General features: G+C 37.1%; 1 long non-coding RNA gene across 4 annotated transcripts; it reads right to left on the bottom strand.

The window, feature by feature from the left end:
• Window positions 1–396: 396 nt before the first annotated feature.
• Window positions 397–11,098, bottom strand: LOC117542068. Of its 4 annotated transcripts, none has more exons than XR_004568369.1 (4): window positions 2,641–2,674; window positions 1,932–2,031; window positions 775–1,027; window positions 397–631 (listed from the first exon to the last, which is right to left on the bottom strand). It is a non-coding gene; the product is annotated as an uncharacterized LOC117542068 (long non-coding RNA). The 4 variants fall into 4 exon arrangements; XR_004568368.1 differs by having other exon boundaries at window positions 807–1,027; XR_004568370.1 differs by lacking the exon at window positions 2,641–2,674 and adding an exon at window positions 11,050–11,098 and having other exon boundaries at window positions 414–523; window positions 807–1,027.
• Window positions 11,099–14,846: the final 3,748 nt, after the last annotated feature.

Raw genomic sequence — 14,846 nt, 5'->3', positions numbered from 1 at the left:
TAGAACCAGTGTGTGGAAGGTTTAAGTAACAAATCCATTATAGCTAGTCTAAAAATATGTTCAATTTAGTTTCTTCAGTCAGATCTACACAAATCACTCAATTAGTAACAGGATTAAAGCTGTATCAGAAAATAGTTTTTTTTTTAAAAAGGTCCTCTCTTGAAAAGGACAACATTAACATATTGTGGAGACAGCTCCATATTACTGAATTACCTCAATATCAAAAAGGGGTTGCAATGGACTGCTTTCAAATTACCCTTTCAAACATGCACAGGCTTAGGAAGTGTAGAAATATATGTAGAATGAACCTATAACACAAGAATGCACTAAGAGAAGATCTCAAAAGGTATAGCTATCCAATAATAAACAAATTAATCACGTACTATAATTATTTGGACGGAAACAATAAAATGTGTTGAATCACGTGTTATTGTTGAGTTATATGTGTAAATGTACCTGTTTGCGCAAAGGCCAGTCAGCATCCCCGTAACTGCAGGTTATTTCTTCTTCTGGGGAGTTGTCTCTGCAAATAGGCAGAGATGTGGCATCCAATCAATGACAATAGTTTTCATCTTGCAGTTTGGTGTTTGCCCAGTAACTTGTCTTGAAGAGATGCATCAAGGGGTCAAGACTTAAATAAATAGAGATTGAATGTTAGTAGTATAATTTGCATACTTGGATTGGATACAGTGTTGAAAGTAACATTTAAAAAGAAAAATTATTATTATTATTATAGACTTCAGAAAACACCGTCCAGAACCCGCCCCCCTTCACCTCAATGGAGAGAGAGTGGAGAGGGTCCCCACCTTTAAGTTCCTCGGGGTTCAAATTTCGGAGAGCCTCAGCTGCACACACCACTGCAGCAGTTAAAAAGGCCCAGCAGCGACTGCACTTCATGAGGGTGCTTCGGAGGAACAGACTGAACAAGAAGCTGCTGGTGTCCTTCTACCGGGCGACCATCGAGAGCGTGCTGTCATTCTCCATCTCTGTGTGGTATGCTGGATGTTCAGCTGCGGACAAGAAAGCCCTGCAGAGAGTGATTAGGATGGCAGAGAAAACCGTCGGCGGCTTTTGCACACTGGGACAGAGTTGCACTCTGAATCTCGTTGTATTTTTTTGTATAATGACAATAAAAGGCTTTAACTTTAACTAAAACCAAGTGTACACTAAAGTGCATTTCCAGTCACTAAAACAAAGATGTGCTCTGCTCCCACATAGTTTTCCTTGCAAAAGTATCCAAAAGACTAAGGGCATCAATAGACAATGCTGGAGACAACAGTGTGAAATCTATTTGACTACACATTATTATAAATAAACTACGGTCATGTTGCCGGTTAGAATGTTATGTTTACATATTCACTCACCTGTGTCTGAGACACATTACATTCAAATGTTTATCAACAAAGTTTGATTAAAACATCCAAAGGGTTATGTTTAAATCATCACAACTGATGTCAACAAATAAGAAATAATAACCCAATTGGCCCCAGAGATGCTTATTTAATTATATATGATTTATTCTGAATAATAACTGTTTGACTAAAACAGTTATTGGGATAACTTTGTATTATTATATGGGAACATGCTCAACTTCCATGTGGCCCATTTATATGATGCCCAGAGTCTGTAACAGGCATATGGTGTTTATTTTGTTTTAAACACTCACATTTGACTTTTGTAAGTGGCTTATTTATTGATGAATGAATATTTAGAAAATGTTACCAAATATTACAAAATTATCTTATCTTAAATAATTGCATAGCTTTTTGCTTTTCCCTAGCTTTAAATGTTAATACTGCCAGTAAAAAGTAACTTTTTGGAGTTAAGATTCCCATGGGAAGCAATGTTGGGATTATAAATTAAGATATTGTGATTTAATTTGCACTATTTGCTTGTGTTTATTTAAAACATACAACATTGTAAGCACTTACCTTTAAACGGTGTGTTAAAAATGTGATCCTGGCATCCTGTTGAAGACCAAGCCGTCTCTTCCTCACTGAACTCTGTTTTCTTAATTGTCAGCCATCTCACCTGTTAGACAGAAGAATAGCCTTAATTATTAATTACACCCTGATCCTGTTCAGGATATTTCAATGTTAGCAGGTTCTCAGTCAGTTCAGTCATTCTGATGTTTAATGATGACCATTGTCACATAACTTATTGAAGCTAATGTTATCCCAACTTAATTGAATAAGAAAGTTAATAGCTAGCTTACGTTATCTGGCTAAGAAGGTATAATATTATGTATTATTTACACCACTTTTACAAAGAGAAGTGCCACATGAAAGCCACGTGCACTAAAAGCCTGACTTAATGGTGTGCTGTTCACTCTCTCAGTCTTCTAACCTCATCATGTAGCGCTTGACTGTTTAGCTGAAGCTGTGAATATTTTTCAGCCAAACTCAACTCTTCAGCTGTTTGCTGGCTGTTCTGTGCTTTGCTCTCTGTTGTATCCATATCATCACTGTTGCCAGTATTTTTCATTATTTGCTAAATGAGTTTTAGCAATTTCCTTAGATGATACATTGAAATATCCTCTTCTTCATCATTTATTACATTATCCACGGATTCTGTTATTAGTCTTGTTAAAGCTCGCCTTGTAATGACATTTCCACTTGAGACTTTAGCTTCATCACACACCTCTTTGAGCTGATCCAGTTGCAACCTGCTGTGCACGTCCGGTGCTCCAGCCCTGCTCGCTCCCGTCAGGGGAAAACTCCGTCTGAGTTGGTGTCACACACAGACACGGCGAAACATTAATACCTCAGCAGTGCCTCCAATATTTGTTGCACACGTGGACACAAGAGGGATTTCCAGGCGTGCATACATTTAAAAAACAAGACGATCTTTACTTCAGTTCTTCAATTTACGTAAAAGCAAGACTTTATATCACGTGTCTGCATGCACTCCTCTCATCCCCCGAGCTGCCCCCCCCCCCCCCCCCACGTGCCTGTGTAAACTTCACTAATTTAGGCATTGCACATGAATACAGTGCATAAATATCCAAAATCCTATGGAGGAGAAATCACGTTGCTTACTTCCGGGTTTTAGGATGCGTCACTGCATCACTGCTCTGTCCTGTTTCTGAACTCACAGCACAGCTTAGTAAGAGTGGGGGAGGGGAGGGCAATCAGGTGCACGTGCACCATGCTCTGCAAATGCACGGGAAAACGAACCACAGGAATATTGCCGTTGTTAACTCCCTGCATCCTGATGCTATCTTTACTTGTACTCAAGCACAAGATCTGAATAATTCTACTTTTACTCAAGTACAAGATCTGAGTACTTCTACTTTTACTCCAGTACAATATCTGAGTACTTTTACTCAAGTACCAGATAGAGTACTTCTACTTTTACTACAATATCTGAGTACTTCTACATTTACTCAAGTACAAGATCTGAGTACTTCTACTTTTACTACAGATCTACTTTTACTCAAGTACAATATCTGAGTACTTCTACATTGACTCAAGTACACTATCTGAGTACTTCTACTTTTACTAAAGTACCAGACCTGGGTACTTATACTTTTACTCAAGTACAAGATCTGAGTACTTCTACTTTTACTCCAGTACAATATCTGAGTACTTTTACTCAAGTACCAGATAGAGTACTTCTACTTTTACTACAAGATCTGAGTACTTCTACATTTACTCAAGTACAAGATATGAGTACTTCTACTTTTACTACAAGATCTGAGTACATCTACATTTACTCAAGTACATATCTGAGTACTTATACTCAAGTACCAGATCTGAGTACTTCTATTTTACTCAAGTACAAGATCTGAGTACTTCTACTTTTAATCAAGTGCAAGATCTGAGTACTTCTACTTTTACTTTACTACAAGATCTGAGTACTTCTACTTTTACTTTACTACAATATCTGAGTACTTATACTTTTACTCAAGTACAAGATCTGAGTACTTCTATATGTACTACAATATCTGAGTACTTCTACTTTTACTCAAGTACAAGATCTGAGTACTTATACTCAAGTCCAATATCTGAGTACTTCTATATTTACTACAAGTAAGAGTGGGGGAGGGGAGGGCAATCAGGTGCACGTGCACACCAGGCTCTGCAAATGCAAGGGGAAACGAACCACAGGAATATTGCCGTTGTTAACTCCCTGCATCCTGATGCTATCTTTACTTGTACTCAAGTACAAGATCTGAATAATTCTACTTTTACTCAAGTACAAGATCTGAGTACTTCTACTTTTACTAAAGTACCAGACCTGGGTACTTATACTTTTACTCAAGTACAAGATCTGAATAATTCTACTTTTACTCAAGTACAAGATCTGAGTACTTCTACTTTTACTCATTTACAAGACCTGAGTACTTCTACTTTTACTAAAGTACCAGACCTGGGTACTTGTACACGATCTGAGTACTTCTACTTTTACTCCAGTACAATATCTGAGTACTTTTACTCAAGTAGCAGATCTGAGTACTTCTATTTTACTCAAGTACAAGATCTGAGTTCTTCTACTTTTAATCAAGTACAAGATCTGAGTACTTCTACTTTTACTACAATATCTGAGTACTTCTACATTTACTCAAGTACAATATCTGAGTACTTCTACTTTTACTCCAGTACAATATCTGAGTACTTTTACTTTTACTCAAGTACCAGATAGAGTACTTCTACTTTTACTACAAGATCTGAGTACTTCTACATTTACTCAAGTACATATCTGAGTACTTTTACTCAAGTACCAGATCTGAGTACTTATATTTTACTCAAGTACAAGATCTGAGTACTTCTACTTTTACTAAAGTACCAGACCTGAGTACTTCTACTTTTACTTTACTACAAGATCTGAGTACTTATACTTTTACTCAAGTACAATATCTGAGTACTTATACTCAAGTCCAATATCTGAGTACTTTTACTTTTACTAAAGTACAAGATGAATACACTGCATACATATCCAAAATAATATGGAGGAGAAATCACGTTGCGAGGGAACCAGCATCTTATTTCCGGGTTTTAGGACGCGTCACTGCATCACTGCTCTGTCCTGTTTCTCACAGCACGGCTTAGTAAGAGTGGGGGAGGGGAGGGCAATCAGGTGCACGTGCACACCATGCTCTGCAAATGCACAGGGAAACGAACCACAGGAATATTGCCGTTGTTAACTCCCTGCATCCTGATGCTATCTTTACTTGTACTCAAGTACAAGATCTGAATAATTCTACTTTTACTCAATTACAAGACCTGAGTACTTCTACTTTTACTAAAGTACCAGACCTGGGTACTTATACTTTTGTACAAGATCTGAATAATTGTACTTTTACTCAAGTACAAGATCTGAGTACTTCTACTTTTACTCAATTACAAGACCTGAGTACTTTTACTCAAGTACAATATCTGAGTACTTCTACATTTACTCAAGTACAATATCTGAGTACTTCTACTTTTACTCCAGTACAATATCTGAGTACTTTTACTCAAGTACCAGATAGAGTACTTCTACTTTTACTACAAGATCTGAGTACTTCTACATTTACTCAAGTACAATATCTGAGTACTTCTACTTTTACTCCAGTACAATATCTGAGTACTTTTACTCAAGTACCAGATAGAGTACTTCTACTTTTACTACAAGATCTGAGTACTTCTACTTTTAATCAAGTACAAGATTTGAGTACTTCTACTTTTACTAAAGTACCAGACCTGAGTACTTCTACTTTTACTTTACTACAAGATCTGAGTACTTATACTTTTACTCAAGTACAAGATCTGAGTACTTATACTCAAGTCCAATATCTGAGTACTTTTACTCAAGTACAAGATCTGAGTACTTCTATATTTACTACAAGATCTGAGTACTTATACTCAAGTACAAGATCTGAGTACTTATACTTTTACTAAAGTACAAGATGAATACACTGCATACATATCCAAAATCATATGGAGGAGAAATCACGTTGCGAGGGAACCAGCATCTTATTTCCGGGTTTTAGGACGCGTCACTGCATCACTGCTCTGTCCTGTTTCTCACAGCACGTCTTAGTAAGAGTGGGGGAGGGGAGGGCAATCAGGTGCACGTGCACACCATGCTCTGCAAATGCACAGGGAAACGAACCACAGGAATATTGCCGTTGTTAACTCCCTGCATCCTGATGCTATCTTTACTTGTACTCAAGTACAAGATCTGAATAATTCTACTTTTACTCAAGTACAAGATCTGAGTACTTCTACTTTTACTCAATTACAAGACCTGAGTACTTCTACTTTTACTAAAGTACCAGACCTGGGTACTTATACTTTTACTCAAGTACAAGATCTGAGTACTTCTACTTTTACTCCAGTACAATATCTGAGTACTTTTACTCAAGTACCAGATAGAGTACTTCTACTTTTACTTCAAGATCTGAGTACTTCTACATTTACTCAAGTACAATATCTGAGTACTTCTACTCAAGTACCAGATCTGAGTACTTCTATTTTACTCAAGTACAAGATCTGAGTACTTCTACTTTTAATCAAGTACAAGATCTGAGTACTTCTACTTTTACTAAAGTACCAGACCTGAGTACTTCCTCTTTTACTTTACTACAAGATCTGAGTACTTATACTTTTACTCAAGTACAAGATCTGAGTACTTATACTCAAGTCCAATATCTGAGTACTTTTACTCAAGTACAAGATCTGAGTACTTATACTTTTACTAAAGTACAAGATGAATACACTGCATACATATCCAAAATCATATGGAGGAGAAATCACGTTGCGAGGGAACCAGCATCTTATTTCCGGGTTTTAGGACGCGTCACTGCATCACTGCTCTGTCCTGTTTCTCACAGCACGGCTTAGTAAGAGTGGGGGAGGGGAGGGCAATCAGGTGCACGTGCACAGCATGCTCTGCAAATGCACAGGGAAACGAACCACAGGAATATTGCCGTTGTTAACTCCCTGCATCCTGATGCTATCTTTACTTGTACTCAAGTACAAGATCTGAATAATTCTACTTTTACTCAATTACAAGACCTGAGTACTTCTACTTTTACTCAAGTACAAGATCTGAGTACTTCTACTTTTACTCAATTACAAGACCTGAGTACTTCTACTTTTACTAAAGTACCAGACCTGGGTACTTATACTTTTACTCAAGTACAAGATCTGAGTACTTCTACTTTTACTCCAGTACAATATCTGAGTACTTTTACTCAAGTACCAGATAGAGTACTTCTACTTTTACTTCAAGATCTGAGTACTTCTACATTTACTCAAGTACAATATCTGAGTACTTCTACTCAAGTACCAGATCTGAGTACTTCTATTTTACTAAAGTACAAGATCTGAGTACTTCTACTTTTAATCAAGTACAAGATCTGAGTACTTCTACTTTTACTAAAGTACCAGACCTGAATACTTATACTTTTACTCAAGTACAAGATCTGAGTACTTATACTCAAGTCCAATATCTGAGTACTTTTACTCAAGTACAAGATCTGAGTACTTCTATATTTACTACAAGATCTGAGTACTTATACTCAAGTACAAGATCTGAGTACTTATACTTTTACTAAAGTACAAGATGAATACACTGCATACATATCCAAAATCATATGGACTCAAGTACAAGATCTGAGTACTTATACTTTTACTAAAGTACAAGATGAATACACTGCATACATATCCAAAATCATATGGACTCAAGTACAAGATCTGAGTACTTATACTTTTACTAAAGTACAAGATGAATACACTGCATACATATCCAAAATCATATGGAGGAGAAATCACGTTGCGAGGGAACCAGCATCTTATTTCCGGGTTTTAGGACGCGTCACTGCATCACTGCTCTGTCCTGTTTCTCACAGCACGGCTTAGTAAGAGTGGGGGAGGGGAGGGCAATCAGGTGCACGTGCACACCATGCTCTGCAAATGCACAGGGAAACGAACCACAGGAATATTGCCGTTGTTAACTCCCTGCATCCTGATGCTATCTTTACTTGTACTCAAGTACAAGATCTGAATAATTCTACTTTTACTCAATTACAAGACCTGAGTACTTCTACTTTTACTAAAGTACCAGATCTGAATAATTCTACTTTTACTCAAGTACAAGATCTGAGTACTTCTACTTTTACTCAATTACAAGACCTGAGTACTTCTACTTTTACTAAAGTACCAGACCTGGGTACTTATACTTTTACTCAAGTACAAGATCTGAGTACTTCTACTTTTACTCCAGTACAATATCTGAGTACTTTTACTCAAGTACCAGATAGAGTACTTCTACTTTTACTTCAAGATCTGAGTACTTCTACATTTACTCAAGTACAAGATCTGAGTACTTCTACTTTTACTACAAGATCTGAGTACTTCTACTTTTACTCCAGTACAATATCTGAGTACTTTTACTCAAGTACCAGATAGAGTAATTCTACTTTTACTTCAAGATCTGAGTACTTCTACTTTTAATCAAGTACAAGATCTGAGTACTTCTACTTTTACTAAAGTACCAGACCTGAGTACTTCTACTTTTACTTTACTACAAGATCTGAGTACTTATACTTTTACTCAAGTACAAGATCTGAGTACTTATACTCAAGTCCAATATCTGAGTACTTTTACTCAAGTACAAGATCTGAGTACTTCTATATTTACTACAAGATCTGAGTACTTATACTCAAGTACATATCTGAGTACTTTTACTCAAGTACCAGATCTGAGTACTTCTATTTTACTCAAGTACAAGATCTGAGTACTTCTACTTTTAATCAAGTACAAGATCTGAGTACTTCTACTTTTACTAAAGTACCAGACCTGAGTACTTCTACTTTTACTTTACTACAAGATCTGAGTACTTCTACTTTTACTCCAGTACAATATCTGAGTACTTTTACTCAAGTACCAGATAGAGTACTTCTATATTTACTACAAGATCTGAGTACTTATACTCAAGTACAAGATCTGAGTACTTATACTTTTACTAAAGTACAAGATGAATACACTGCATACATATCCAAAATCATATGGAGGAGAAATCACGTTGCGAGGGAACCAGCATCTTATTTCCGGGTTTTAGGACGCGTCACTGCATCACTGCTCTGTCCTGTTTCTCACAGCACGGCTTAGTAAGAGTGGGGGAGGGGAGGGCAATCAGGTGCACGTGCACACCATGCTCTGCAAATGAACAGGGAAACGAACCACAGGAATATTGCCGTTGTTAACTCCCTGCATCCTGATGCTATCTTTACTTGTACTCAAGTACAAGATCTGAATAATTCTACTTTTACTCAATTACAAGACCTGAGTACTTCTACTTTTACTAAAGTACCAGACCTGGGTACTTATACTTTTACTCAAGTACAAGATCTGAATAATTGTACTTTTACTCAAGTACAAGATCTGAGTACTTCTACTTTTACTCAATTACAAGACCTGAGTACTTTTACTTAAGTACCAGATTGAGTACTTCTACTTTTACTAAAAGATCTGAGTACTTCTACATTTACTCAAGTACAAGATCTGAATATTTCTACATTTACTCAAGTACAAGATCTGAGTACTTCTACTTTTACTCAATTACAAGACCTGAGTACTTCTACTTTTACTAAAGTACCAGACCTGGGTACTTATACTTTTACTCAAGTACAAGATCTGAGTACTTCTACTTTTACTCCAGTACAATATCTGAGTACTTTTACTCAAGTACCAGATAGAGTACTTCTACTTTTACTACAAGATCTGAGTACTTCTACATTTACTCAAGTACCAGATAGAGTACTTCTACGTTTACTACAAGATCTGAGTACTTCCACTTTTACTCAAGTACAATATATGAGTACTTCTACATTTACTGAAGTACAATATCTGAGTACTTTTACTCAAGTACAAGATCTGTGTACTTCTACATTTACTCAAGTACAATATCTGAGTACTTCTACATTTACTCAAGTACAATATCTGAGTACTTCTACTTTTACTACAGGATCTCAGTACTTCTACTTTTACTCAAGTACAAGATCTGAGTACTTTTACTCAAGTACAAGATATGTGTACTTCTACATTTACTCAAGTACAAGATCTGAGTACTTCTACTTCTACTCATGTACAAGATCTCAGTACTTCTACTTTTACTCAAGTACAATATCTGAGTAATTCTACTTTTACTCAAGTACAAGTTCTGAGTACTTCTATATTTACTACAAGATCTGAATACTTCTATTTTTACTCAAGTACAAGATCTGAGTACTTTTACTCAAGTACAAGATATGTGTACTTCTACATTTACTCAATTACAAGATCTGAGTACTTCTACATTTACTACAAGATCTCAGTACTTCTACTTTTACTCAAGAACAAGTTCTGAGTACTTCTATATTTACTACAAGATCTGAATACTTCTACTTTTACTCAAGTACAAGATCTGAGTACTTTTACTCAAGTACAAGATCTGAGTACTTCTATATTTAATACAAGATCTCAGTACTTCTACTTTTACTCAAGTACAATATCTGAGTAGGCTACTTATACTTTTACTAAAGTACAAGATCTGTGTACTTCTACTTGTACTCATGTACAATATCTGAGTACTTCTACATTTACTACAAGATCTCAGTACTTCTACTTTTACTCAAGTACAATATCTGAGTACTTATACTCAGTACAAGATATGAGTACTTCTACATTTACTCAAGCACAAGATCTGAGTACTTCGACATTTACCATAGCCCTTAGCTGCTTTGCTTAGCAATTGCTGCTAAGTAGCTGCTAATATTAGCACCTCTGACTTCACCCACCTCGGACCAAAAGCCTGAATATGGTACACAATGTCTCTTAATTCACCACACTGTAGTACCCCGATTGTAAATTCTTAGCACTTAGCTGCTACACTTAGCACTGCTAAGTTGCTGATAATATTAGCAGCTACAAAGGTAGCTAAAGCCTTCTGAGCAGTTACAAATATTACTTACTTAATCACAATTAGAAACATATCAAGAAACAACTGCAATAAATGTGGAGGGAAACTTTGTTATAAACCAAATAATTACAATATTAAACCAAAACATATTAAATAACTTACCTGTTGCTCAAAGCAAAGTCCATGTGTTGTCATTCATGTAAGTAATTCAATGCATGGGAAATGGCTGCATGAGATCTCGCAATATCTCGCGGGATTACGCACATCACACGTGATTTGGTTGCCGGCATCTGATTGGCTTAAATGTTACACACTTTCAGGAAGTGTGTATAACTGTAGTTACACCAAATGGCCTCCGGGGAAAAAAATAGTTTACACACTTTTCTAATTTTTGTGACATTGTGGGCCAAGTGAAAAAAAAGCAAGAGGCATATAAGGGGAAGCTCTAGAGCTCATTTATAGCTTTAATATTTGTGGGGCCCACCATGTTGGGCCCCACAATGCACCTGGGCCCCACAACGTGAGTGTTCTCCCTGTTTACAGGCCTCACAAAGTAATAAGAACAAGTGCACACACACACACACACACACACACACACACACACACACACACACACACACACACACACACACACACACACACACACACACACACACACACACACACACACACACACACACACACACACACACACACACACACACACCCCTCCCCTCTCTCTGGTCGCTACAATGAGGAATATAAATTACGGGCCAAAACTTTTATTTACAAGTATTACAAGTAAGCAGAGGACACCAAACCAACTGAGACCTCTCTGTCCGCTGCATCTACGCACACACTGTACCACACACACCTACACCACACACACTCACATACAGTTACTAACACAGGCTACAGCCGTTGTGTATTTTATTATGTGAAGCACTAAATGGTTTTAGAAAAATATCGACTCTTTGTAGAGGCCTGTTATACTGAGTTATATATATTATACACACTGCTCTGCTTTCTGCACGGACCTCACAGCTGTTCTCTCTGTAAACATCGTGTCGAAGCCGTGATAAATAATAATATCCAGGGTGTAGAGGAAACTTCTGTGTAGCTATGCAGTGGGAGTCACCGACTCAGGAAGGAGACACGGGAAGAGCAGTAGCTTTGATGTCAAACACATGATGGTTTATTTGGAGTTAACGGCCGGAGGATTCACATCACAAGTCCAAGAGTCAGAGGTTCTGACTTCACGGTAGAGTTGCCACGTCAATTCTGGAGAGCCTCTCTCTTGCCAGCCCATCTAACTGGTTTCGCAGAGAGTAAACAACATATTTGAGGAGATAGCCTAAACAGTGTGGGAACACAGAGCTACTTGCCTCGGACACTTATGACCTCGAAGATTTTACCTTGGAGTCCACAAATACAGAGAAGGAAGTGTCCCAGTGTACCCACAACACAGACCATCTGTATCCCAGTATTGACCGGTCACAGAATGGGAACAATAACATTATTGGCTAAGCCGCCTGTGTCCTTAAAGAAGGTAAACAGACATCGAGGTTTGTCCTGTATGTTACAAATTGGCATGATAATTGATGATGATAATTATTTCCACAACAGTCCTCTCTTTTTATCATTTATGATAACCTAAAAACATTAGTCTAATAATAATTTGGTCAATAATTAACTCAATAGGCGTCTCCAGGTTCGAGTGTGGTCTCACCTTACATCAATTATATCACAAAGTGGAATAAGATTGAAACATTCAATCACAATGATTGATACAGCCAATCATAATAGGAAAAATCATCTCTCATCAGTGATTTGATCATCTTTTATCAAAAGCATAATAATGAACACACATAAAACACAGGTGCACAATGGCTAAATATTTGTTTTTAAACTAATATATTTGATCATTTACCATTAGTTAATTTCATTCATCAAACTATAAAATCAAAACCAGCTTGCCGCTTTAAAGATTTACTTCAAGGCAATCACTAGTCAAAAGCATTTTAAAACTCAGGATCGTAAGAGATCCAGCTAAAAATGTACAGTTAGAGTATAGAATTCACAATGGTGATTTGATCAATCTGTAATCTGCAAAAGTGCAGTGTCCTCAATTTTAGGATTACTTTTACCGTTTACTCAAATACGCTTTAGTCAAGAGTAAGGCACTTAGTGAAATCAATACATTCATTTTAGTCAAGTACATTGTTCAAAATCTGAAAAGGAAAAGTTAGGCAAATATTCAAAGACGTTTGTAAAAACCTGGAAAGGAAGGATTAAACATTTTTAAACCTTGAATTATTACATTTGTAAATGCTACCACTGATCTGTACCAAATTAAGTCTATCAATTATTCCTAATACTTACCTGAGCATCTACTTATGGTACTTGGAAAGGATTCTTCTGTGTTTATCTAATGTTGAGAATATCAATTTCTTTAAATTATACTTCTCTAATTTGAGGATCAAATATGCTACATAATTGTTATATGAAATATTATAAATATTTGTTTTGGGCCAAAACTGAAATTAATCCAGTACTTGAAACATCATTGTAGGTCTTTCTATGCATGGATAATACATTAAAGAGTAGTGTTGTTAAGCCTGATTGCTGGATTCAAATTCACTAGAGTGCATGTACCTATCCAGAGGGGAGCCAGAACTTGATAGAGCTTGTCGCCGCACAACCAAACGTAATCTTGTGGCGAGCTAAACCCCACATCACTGGGCCAGGCCAGTTGTATTGCTCACGGTTGCGTTGTCCCAGGCGAGCCGTCATCACGAGGTGGGAATGCTCCATGGGGTGTGTGTGTGTGTATTCCTTCGGTTGATTTTGTGACACGGACAGTCAGACTCTGCACACCGGTAACACAAACGAGGAACCAGAGAGCATATGGAACCGCTCAGCTGGCACTCGCTCGTGATACCTTGTGTGTAGTGTGTTTTGGTGTATGTAGTGCAAGTGTGGTGCAAGTTGGTGATTAGGACACATCACTTGTTGTCATCTACTTTTGTTGGTGATTAGGACACATCACTTGTTGTCATCTACTTTTGTTGGTGACTAGGACACATCACTTGTTGTCATCTACTTTTGTTGGTGATTAGGACACATCACTTGTTGTCATCTACTTTTGTTGGTGACTAGGACACATCACTTGTTGTCATCTACTTTTGTTGGTGACTAGGACACATCACTTGTCATCTACTTTTGTTGGTGACTAGGACACGTCACTTGTTGTCTTCTGCTTCTACCGTTTCTCCTTTCCTGTGACTACGACCTTGCAGTGGCTGGCGTGGACCCACGTAGCTCTCTCTCTGACCCTTGGCCTTCAGAGCTGTCCTACTGTAGTTATTGGGTTAACACTTGATAGGGATGTTTTCCTGAGTACAGACAACTCAAGGTAATGGATTAGCACATTATCATTTAAATACAAAAATAGGATAGGCCCCTCAGAATTATTTGGGAGCCTTCCTGAGACATGCACATGCATAAATGTAAGGTTTGTGTTAGTCATTTAACATGCAAGAATCATAAACTCATCAGTCCAAAGCAGAGAAATGTTATTGTAATTTAAAGGTGAGCTAGTCCCTGCGGATATCACCCCTTCTCAATGATTCTAAATGTTATATTAATTCACCATTTACCGTTTGATAACATATTAGTTTATCAGAAATATTTTCATGTTCCAATATAAAATCAATTACTCAATATAATTGACTCTTCCCTCCCCTTTCTTACATATGTCTCATATGAAATAATAACTTAGGAGTCTATTTAAGCATGGTGTAATCTATTAATCGAGAAGACTCAGTATCACCTGTGTGCAGCTTACAAAAAAACAAACAATTGTGAGAAACATATATTATGCAGGAAATGCATACCTTTGTTAAAAAAACAAAGCATATCTGATTTGGGAGGAAAAGCTTCTTCCCCTTAACATCTGAGTCACTACTGAAGGCATAGCA

The sequence above is a fragment of the Gymnodraco acuticeps genome, unplaced genomic scaffold (genome assembly GCF_902827175.1).
Source record: "Gymnodraco acuticeps unplaced genomic scaffold, fGymAcu1.1, whole genome shotgun sequence".
In the NCBI taxonomy this organism is placed as follows: Eukaryota; Metazoa; Chordata; class Actinopteri; order Perciformes; family Bathydraconidae; genus Gymnodraco; species Gymnodraco acuticeps.
The sequence above is the reverse complement of the archived record's forward strand: the minus strand, read 5'-3'. Positions and strand labels throughout refer to the sequence as shown.